The sequence below is a fragment of the Elaeis guineensis genome, chromosome 9 (assembly GCF_000442705.2).
Source record: "Elaeis guineensis isolate ETL-2024a chromosome 9, EG11, whole genome shotgun sequence".
NCBI lineage: Eukaryota > Viridiplantae > Streptophyta > Magnoliopsida > Arecales > Arecaceae > Elaeis > Elaeis guineensis.
The window spans coordinates 62,926,938-62,935,278 of record NC_026001.2 but is presented as its reverse complement, the minus strand read 5'-3'; the positions used below and the strand labels follow the sequence as shown (position 1 = coordinate 62,935,278).

Here is an 8,341-nt window from a genome sequence, read left to right as displayed (position 1 = left end):
TCTCTGTAATTCTAAGGCTTCCAATCTACGTGTTAAGGTTGCAATCTTGGCCTCTGATGCTAGGGTTGGTTGAATTTGATGCATTCCTCCTCTTGAAGGTGTAGCTTTATCAGGTTCCCTAGTTGTTTTCCACTGTAAATTTTTCTCGGCTAGGTCTTCTAAGAATTGCCAAGCTTCAGTAGTTTCTTTGTCCATAAATTGGCCTTGGCATATGGACTCTAGCATGGTTCTTGAGTTTGAATCTAACCCCTCATAGATGATCTGGCATAGTCTCCAAGTTTCTATTCCATGGTGTGGGCATTGGGTCAAAAGATTCTTGAAACGATCAAAGTACTTCCAAAATGATTCACTAGCTAGTTGGTAAAATTGATTTATTTCATTCCTAATCCTAGCTGTTTTATGATGGGGGAAATACTTTTTCAAAAATATTCTCACAAAGCCCTCCCAGTAGTGACAGAATGGTTTGGCAGACTATAAAGTCACTTCTTAGCATTATCCTTAAGGGCAAAGTTGATTAATCTAAGTTTGACCTCATCCTCTGTTAATTGCAGTTTCATGGTTGCACATACCTCCTCAAATTCTCTAATAAATATATAAGCATCCTCTAATCCTGTGAATTTTGAAAGCATATTTATGATTTGAGGTTTGATTTCAAAATTGTTAGCTGTGGGTTGTGGCAACCTGATACAAGATGGTTGGATGGAGCCAACTAGATAACACAAATCCTTAAGGGTCATGGGTTGGATTGGTTCAGCCATTAGAACAATAGGAATTGACTCAATTCTAACTAGACGACCCGACACTCTTCTCCACACACGAGGTGTACGGTTCTCGATGTTTATACAATTTTTTTTTATAAAATTTTTATGTATAAGAAAAAGAAAGAAAAGAGAAAAAGTTCTAAAGAAAAGATCCTAAGGAGTCCTAAATCTAAAGAAAAGTAATCAAATTAATTTAAATTTTAATAAATTTTTTTTTTTTTTTCAAACAAGTGAAACAATAAATTAAACTCATCTATCCTAGGGTTAACCTAAATCTAGACAGCTCATAACTGTTCCAAGATGACCCTTCAAGAAGTGGAGATTGATCAACTAGTTAGCCAGGTAAGTATAAGAGGTGGGAGGTTCACTCATCGTTGCCTTTCTAGACACCAAACGAGTTGGCCAGGCCAGCAACTAAACCAATTTAACAAACCACCCTCAGGGACTTGCCTAGACACCAACTAATCAAACAACTCAAACTTGGTAGAACTCTTAGGGTTCCTTGTCCTATTGAGCTCGAATTCCTTAAGGTTGACGTCTAATTGATTTTAGGATTAAAGGTCTAGGTAATGCAATATGATGGAGATGGTTTTTGGGCTAAGGAAGGGTAGTGAAATCCCCACCTTATCTTGTTAATGGGTTGATGCCCTTAGATTAATTATGAAAATGCAATGCAAATAAACAAGATGACCAAGAATGTAAAAGATTTTAATTTAGAATTTTTTTTTTATTTTGATATTTTACTTCACGATTATGAAATATCTTTTGTTTTGTTTTATTTTATTTTATTTTTTTTTGTGATTAAGTAAATTCAAATATTAGGTCTAAAGGAAAAGTAATTAACTAAAAATAATAAAAGAAAAATTAAAAGTATACCTGAGTTTTCCAGCAATCACCAACTAAATCTAGAAACCTAAAGGAAAAAGAAAGAGAGTTATAAAGCACGAAGAACAAATATTTGAAAATAATTTAAAATGCCAAATCCCGGCAACGGTGCCAAAAACTTGATGTGCAAATCTTAAAATTTATAAATAAAACCGCAAGTGCACAGTGTGCAGAGTAGCACGACCAGCGAGTACGGGTCGATCCCACAGAGACTTGTTTAAAAATGATTTTCAAATCTATGCTCAAGCGAGCTTTAACGAAAATCGAAAATCGAAAGTTGTTTGCTAAAGACAATAAGACTAAGGATCTAGGGTTTTTGAATCCACTAGATCTAGATTAGGGAATTCTACCTAGAATTTTTCTTATTGATCCTAACGACTACTCCTCTTGTCTTTCCCAAGCATAGATTATGAAGGGACTAAGGTCCAACGATAACCCATCAAGATTCTTTACAGGGGAGTAGTAACTAGGATCCCTTAGGTTTTCTCCTCCTATGCACTGAATCAAGCATGAACTATGAAGGACTCTGACCCAACTGTAGTTCATCAAAAATTCTTGGCAAAAGAAGAAGAAAAAGAAATCCTAAGAAAAAGAAAGAACCTATGTAAAATCCTACTTATGATCTAACTTCATCGCAAACCCTAGAAGGGATGCTTAGCTAGACATGATCTAAATCTACTTGCAAAATTTAAATACAAAAAATAAACTACCTTAATTTCATAAATTAAACTATCCTAATTGCATAAATTTAAATTGCATAATTTAAACTAACCTAATTGTAAGAAATTAAATTGCATAAATTAAACATCCTAATTGCAAGAAAAATAAATTGCATAATGTAAAGAGATAAAATTATATAAAAATAAGATTTTATATAAAAAAAATTTATTACAAAAATCTCAAAGCTCGAGGCTTGAGAAGAAAGCTAAAAACCCCACTATCTAGGGTTACAAGCTTGATCGGAAGGAAAGAATCATTAAAATAAGGGCCTTTGGGGGCTTTTTATAGGCATTTGGGGTTATAAGGTTTTCAAAACTTTAAATGTGGGACTAAGAGATTTTAGAGGGCTGTTAGGGGGGTTTAGGGGCTCAAATCTCGCTCAAAAAGCACTTAAATCTATCAAGAAATCCTAAAAATTGTTTCAGCCGTCCGATCTTCATCTAAAGGACCCAATTCATCTAATAAATCAAGCCGGGAGCGATTCTGAGCCGTTGGATCACGATCTGGGTGAAGCACTGCCGTTGGATCGGCTGCAGAGATGGGATCAGGTCGGATGCATCGTGGACAGTCCGATCAAGGCGCTGGAAGATTTCGTCCGTTGGATGCGCTGCAGAAGGATCCCGTGTTGTCTTAGTGTTTATTGATTCTTGCAGTTGCCTTGATTACGGTTGGATCTTACCGGCTGCGATGGTGGCCGTCCGATGGCGCAAAAATATGGAGCGTTGGATCTTGATCAGAGAAGATCGGACCATCGAGTGATGTGAAGTTATCAGGTTGCTCTTCGGACCTTCTTCTCTCTCCTCATGAGCCCTGGACTACGCCGTGGATCGAGCTCGCGATGCATTGTGGTGAGTCGAGATTCGCTGATTGGCTGGTTTATGGTGCGCCGATGGGTCCATGGTCCAGCGCCTGTTGCTGTGGACCAGGTGGCTAACCAGATCACCAAATCAGTTGATTTTTGATCAATTTTGATCTGATTTGACTCGGGTTTGACCCAATTGAGTCTTCTTTCTTCATTCTTCAATTCCTGGGTCAATTTAACTCCGTTTTGCGTAAAATTTACGCTGTTGGAATCCTCTTTCCTTGTTCTTTCTATTGATGACCTCTTCTTCTGCAAAATATAATAACAAGTATCAATTTCCTAATAAAGTTAGATAATTTAGATATTAATTGATACTTTTTATGTCAATTTGTGACATAAATCAGACAGTCAGTCCAAGATTATTGTTTGACAATGATCAAGGATCTTGAGGAGCTTGAGAAGCTTGGTATCATCTTAGACAAGGATTTTCAGATTGATGTGATCCTTCAGTCCTTGTCCGATGCATTCGTCAGTTCATCATGAACTTCCATATGCATAAGATGCAATGTACCTTGGTCGAGTTAATGAATATGCTGGTTACGGCTGAGCTTTCAATGAAAGGTTCAAAAGGCTCAGTTCTTACTGTGGAGCAGACTTCTTCCAAGAGAAAGTCTTTTGGAAAGAAAAAGAAGTCAGTGAAGAAGCAGAAGTGGATGGCAAGAACAAGAAGACAGGACTGAAGAAGAAGGCTTTTGAAAAGGGAAAGTATTTCCACTATCAGTCAGAAGGCCATTGGAAGCGAAACTGTCCTCAGTACCTAGCCAGCCTGAAGAACAAGAAGGATGGTCCTTCTGGAGGTATGCTCATTATCGAATCTAATCTTACGGTTTCTTCTGCATCCAGTTGGGTGCTTGACTCTGGTTCTAGTACTCATTTGTGTACTTCTATGCAGGGTCTTGAGGAAAGCAGGAGGCTAAGGGATGGGGAGATGATCCAATATATCGAAAATAGAGCAAGAGTTGCTGCTGTGACCGTAGGAACCTACCCTCTACGATTACCGTTAGGATTAGATTTATTTTTAAGAGATTGTTATTATGTGCCTGCAGCAAGCAGGAATTTGATTTCTATTTCATGTTTAGCACAAGAAGGCTATGTAATTAGCTTTCATAAGGACCATTGTAACATATTTTATGAAAATAATAAAGTTGCAAATGGTTTTGTTATTAATGGTCTCTATCAGTTATATGTTGATGTATCTATTTTTAATATTGAACAAAATGTGAATGTCATAGGAATTAAAAGGCCTAGAGATAGTCTAAATGATAAGTATCTGTGGCACCTAAGGCTAGGTCATATAGCAGAAGACAGGGTTAACAAATTGGAACAATTCGGGCTACAGAGTCCGTTGACTTCCGAGTCATATCCAGTTTGTGAATCATACCTTCAAGGCAAAATGACCAAGCTCCCTTTTATGGGACATGGGGAAAGGGCCACAGACCTACTTGCCCTAGTACATATGGATGTGTGCGGCCCATTTGATGTGCTGGCTAGAGGCAATTTTGTCTACTTCATTTCCTTTACCGATGATATGTCTAGGTAGGATATGTGTTTCTAATGAAACATAAGTCTGAAGCCTTTAAAAGTTCAAAGAATTCAGACATGAGGTAGAAAAATAAATAGGAAAGCCCATTAAGGTTCTTCAATCAGATCGAGGAGGTGAATACCTTAGTCAGAAATTTTAGACTATCTTAAGGATAATGGTATAGTCTCTCAATGGACTCCACCTGGAATGCCTCAACTCAATGGGGTTTCAGAACGGAGAAATTGGACCCTATTAGATATGGTCCATTCCATGATGAGCTTCATAGACCTCCCAGAATTTTTTTGGAGACATTGTCTGATGACAGCAATTTATGTATTGAATAGGGTTCCCTCTAAAATTGTTCCTACCATACTGTATGAGATATGGCATGGTAAGAAGCCAAGTCTGAATCATCTCAGAATTTGAGGTTGTCCGACTCATGTCAAGAGACAGTAGATGGACAAGTTAGAGTTCAGATCTTTTAGAGCTCGATTCATAAGATATCCTAAAGAGTCATTAGAATATTATTTTTATATTCTAGAAGGCCACAATATGATTGTGAGTCGAAATACTATTTTTCTTGAAAAATAGTTTATTCAAGATGGTGGCATCGGAAAATAATTAAGCTCAAGGAGAATGTCTCCCAATAGCAACGAGCTAAAGAACCTGAGGAATCTAATCAATCAGAACTAGTCCTAACACAATCTCTTCCACCTCGTAGATCGACTAGGGTTTCCCATCCTCCTGAAAGGTACATAGGTACCATACAAGAGGATGTAGAGGAAATATTTCTCATGAGAAATGGGGTTCATGGTGATGATCCCAAGACCTATGACGAGGCGATATCAGATATCAACTCCGAGAAATGGTTAGAGGCAATGAGATCAGAAATTGACTCGATGCTCTCAAACCAAGTCTAGACCTTGGTAGATTCACCTGAAGGTATTGTAGCTATTGGGTGTAAATGGATCTTCAAGAGAAAGATAGGTGCGATGGGAATGTGGAGACATTCAAGGCTAGGTTCGTAGTGAAAGGTTATAGTCAGCGCGAAGGTATTGACTATCAAGATACCTTCTCATCCGTAGCCATGCTAAAATCCATCCGCACATTGCTTGCTGTTGCAGCCTATTTGATTATGAAATATGGTAGATGGATGTGAAAATGGCATTCTTAAATGGATATCTTGAGAAAGATATCTATATGGAACAGCCGCTTGATTTCATATCCAGTGATGATGATCACAAGGTCTACAAACTGCAAAGGTCCATTTATGGACTTAAGCAAGCATCTCGAAGTTGGAATACTCGTTTCAATGATGTGATCAAAATATTTGGTTTCATCAAGAATGAAGAGGAACCATGTGTGTTCAAAAAGGTCAGTGGGAGCACAGTTGTCTTCCTCGTATTGTACGTGGATGACATCCTCCTAATTGAGAATGACATTCCCATGTTGACCTCAGTCAAAGTATGGTTGTCTAAGGAGTTCTCTATGAAAGATCTTGGAGAGGCATCCTTTATACTGGGTATTAAGGTCTATAGAGATAGACCAAATAGGATGCTAGGACTTTTACAGAAGATGTACATAGAAAGGTGCTAAAGAGGTTTAGCATGGAAAACTCCAAAAGAGGTTTATTGCCTTTTAGACATGGCATTCATCTCTCCAAGAAGATGTGCCCTAGCACACCTGAGGAGATTGAACGCATGAGCAAGATCCCTTATGCTTCGGCAATAGGGAGCCTCATGTATGCCATGTGTTGGGAAATGTGTCCCAAAAAGTCAATCGTCAAGCTGTTGACGGTTGAGCAACCAAGTATTGTAATTGATTTGTTAATAAATAAAATATATTTGGCATTTTCATCATAAGCTTTCATCTTCTAATGAACTCCGTTGTTATGATGAAGTCCTTAGGACTATTTAGATTCGATAAAGAGAGATTTATCGATTAGTCCTTAAAACTGTTCACGACCAAATGATAGGCTGTTAATAAGGACAACAGCTTCTATCGAGCATAGGTCGCTGTAGGCCATATGGGTTGGTTGTCCTCTTAACAAGGAGTGTGGAGACACTGGTATGGCATACAGGTGAGATGTAAGGGTACATCATCATTGAACGTGACCAACTCCAGAGTATTCTGCTGTCGAGAATGTCTCTGATGGGATATAGGTATAAGTGTCCCTTAGACCTGAGATCGCCTCAGTGACTTGCAAGCAACTCACTGTGCTTTGGTACTGGACTAACTGAATTTCTAATTCAGAGATGGAAGGCTTCTGGCATAATCAAGTACTTGCGAAGTCAGAGTGTGATCGAGATGGGATTGACCACTCCAAGAGTTGGAGAAGAATGAGTCGCTGTATTTCAATTTAGCAAAACCTTAGCCAGGGTAATCCATCAGATAGATTTGATATTTTGAAATATAATGTGGACAACCTGATCAGAGTTGACAGTTAAACTCTGGGGTGTCCTATGATCATTTTGGTCAAGGGGATGAATTATATGAAAACTATATCCGCATGGGTTCTAAGGATGTTGTTCTACACATTCCTATCCGGTCGTCGGGTACCATTGCTAGATGGTCACTTCGATTGGTATAAAAATTTATTCCTATGCTACCAGCTTAGGTTCAGACCTATGAGGTCACACACATTAGAGTTCATGATCTGATCAGATGGTTGATCAACGATTAAGAATCATTCTAGGGTTAAATGATCAATACGATTGACATTTAATCCAGTGCAAGTGTTGCAGGAGGATCTATTAGCAATTCGATTGCTGATTGGCTTAATTTGATTAAGCCAATGGGCTGAGATTAAGTTTAATTAAATATGATTTAATTAGATTTGGTTTGGGCTTGATTGGATCAAGTCCAATTGGTTTATTGGATAAGCCAAGTGCAAGGAAAAACTAGTCCTAGTTCAACTAGGACTTGGGTCAATCTAATTTTTAATTTGATTAGAAAATTAAATCAGATTTAAATCTAATTTAATCTGATTAAATTAGGTTTATAATTAGGTTAAGACTTATTTTAATTGGGTTGATCTAATTTTGATTTGATTTGATTTGGGAAACCAAATTAAAACAAGTCATAAGACAGAATCCTAGTAAGACTAGGATTCCACCTTGCGCCACATAAGCCTTCTCCACGCCCTCTCTCTTATTCAACGCCAATCTCCACTTATTTTGTGCAACAAAAGCCCTCTCCCAGATCTCTCCCACGTTACAAAAGGTCTCCTCTCTTCTTCTTACATGGAAGGTGGTTTGGATCAAATCTAAAAGGAATAAGTTTGGATTTCGAATTCTATGAGATAGAGTTTTAGAAATCCAAAACTCTTTCAATTTTGCACCGAATTTATCCAAATTTTTTTTGAAATTTTTATGGTTTTTAGGGTATACATTATGCACCCTTTTCTAGTGATCCATGCATGAAAATATGAAGGAGGTGCTCAAGAGTTGGGCATCCCTTAACTTGCCATGTTTGGATAAGCCTTGACTAGGTGTTTGACCTAGACAAGGACTCTATCATATCTCTCTATATAAGATGAGTTTCTTCATAAAATTTTAGGAGAAGTTAGAGATTTGAGAGACCTTTGTGCAT

General features: G+C 37.8%; 1 non-coding gene across 1 annotated transcript; it reads left to right on the top strand.

Moving 5' to 3' along the window:
• The first annotated feature begins 283 nt into the window (after positions 1-283).
• LOC140851846 (small nucleolar RNA R71) lies at positions 284-390 on the top strand. Its single transcript, XR_012134603.1, has one exon. It is a non-coding gene; the product is annotated as a small nucleolar RNA R71 (small nucleolar RNA).
• The last annotated feature ends 7,951 nt before the right edge of the window (positions 391-8,341 follow it).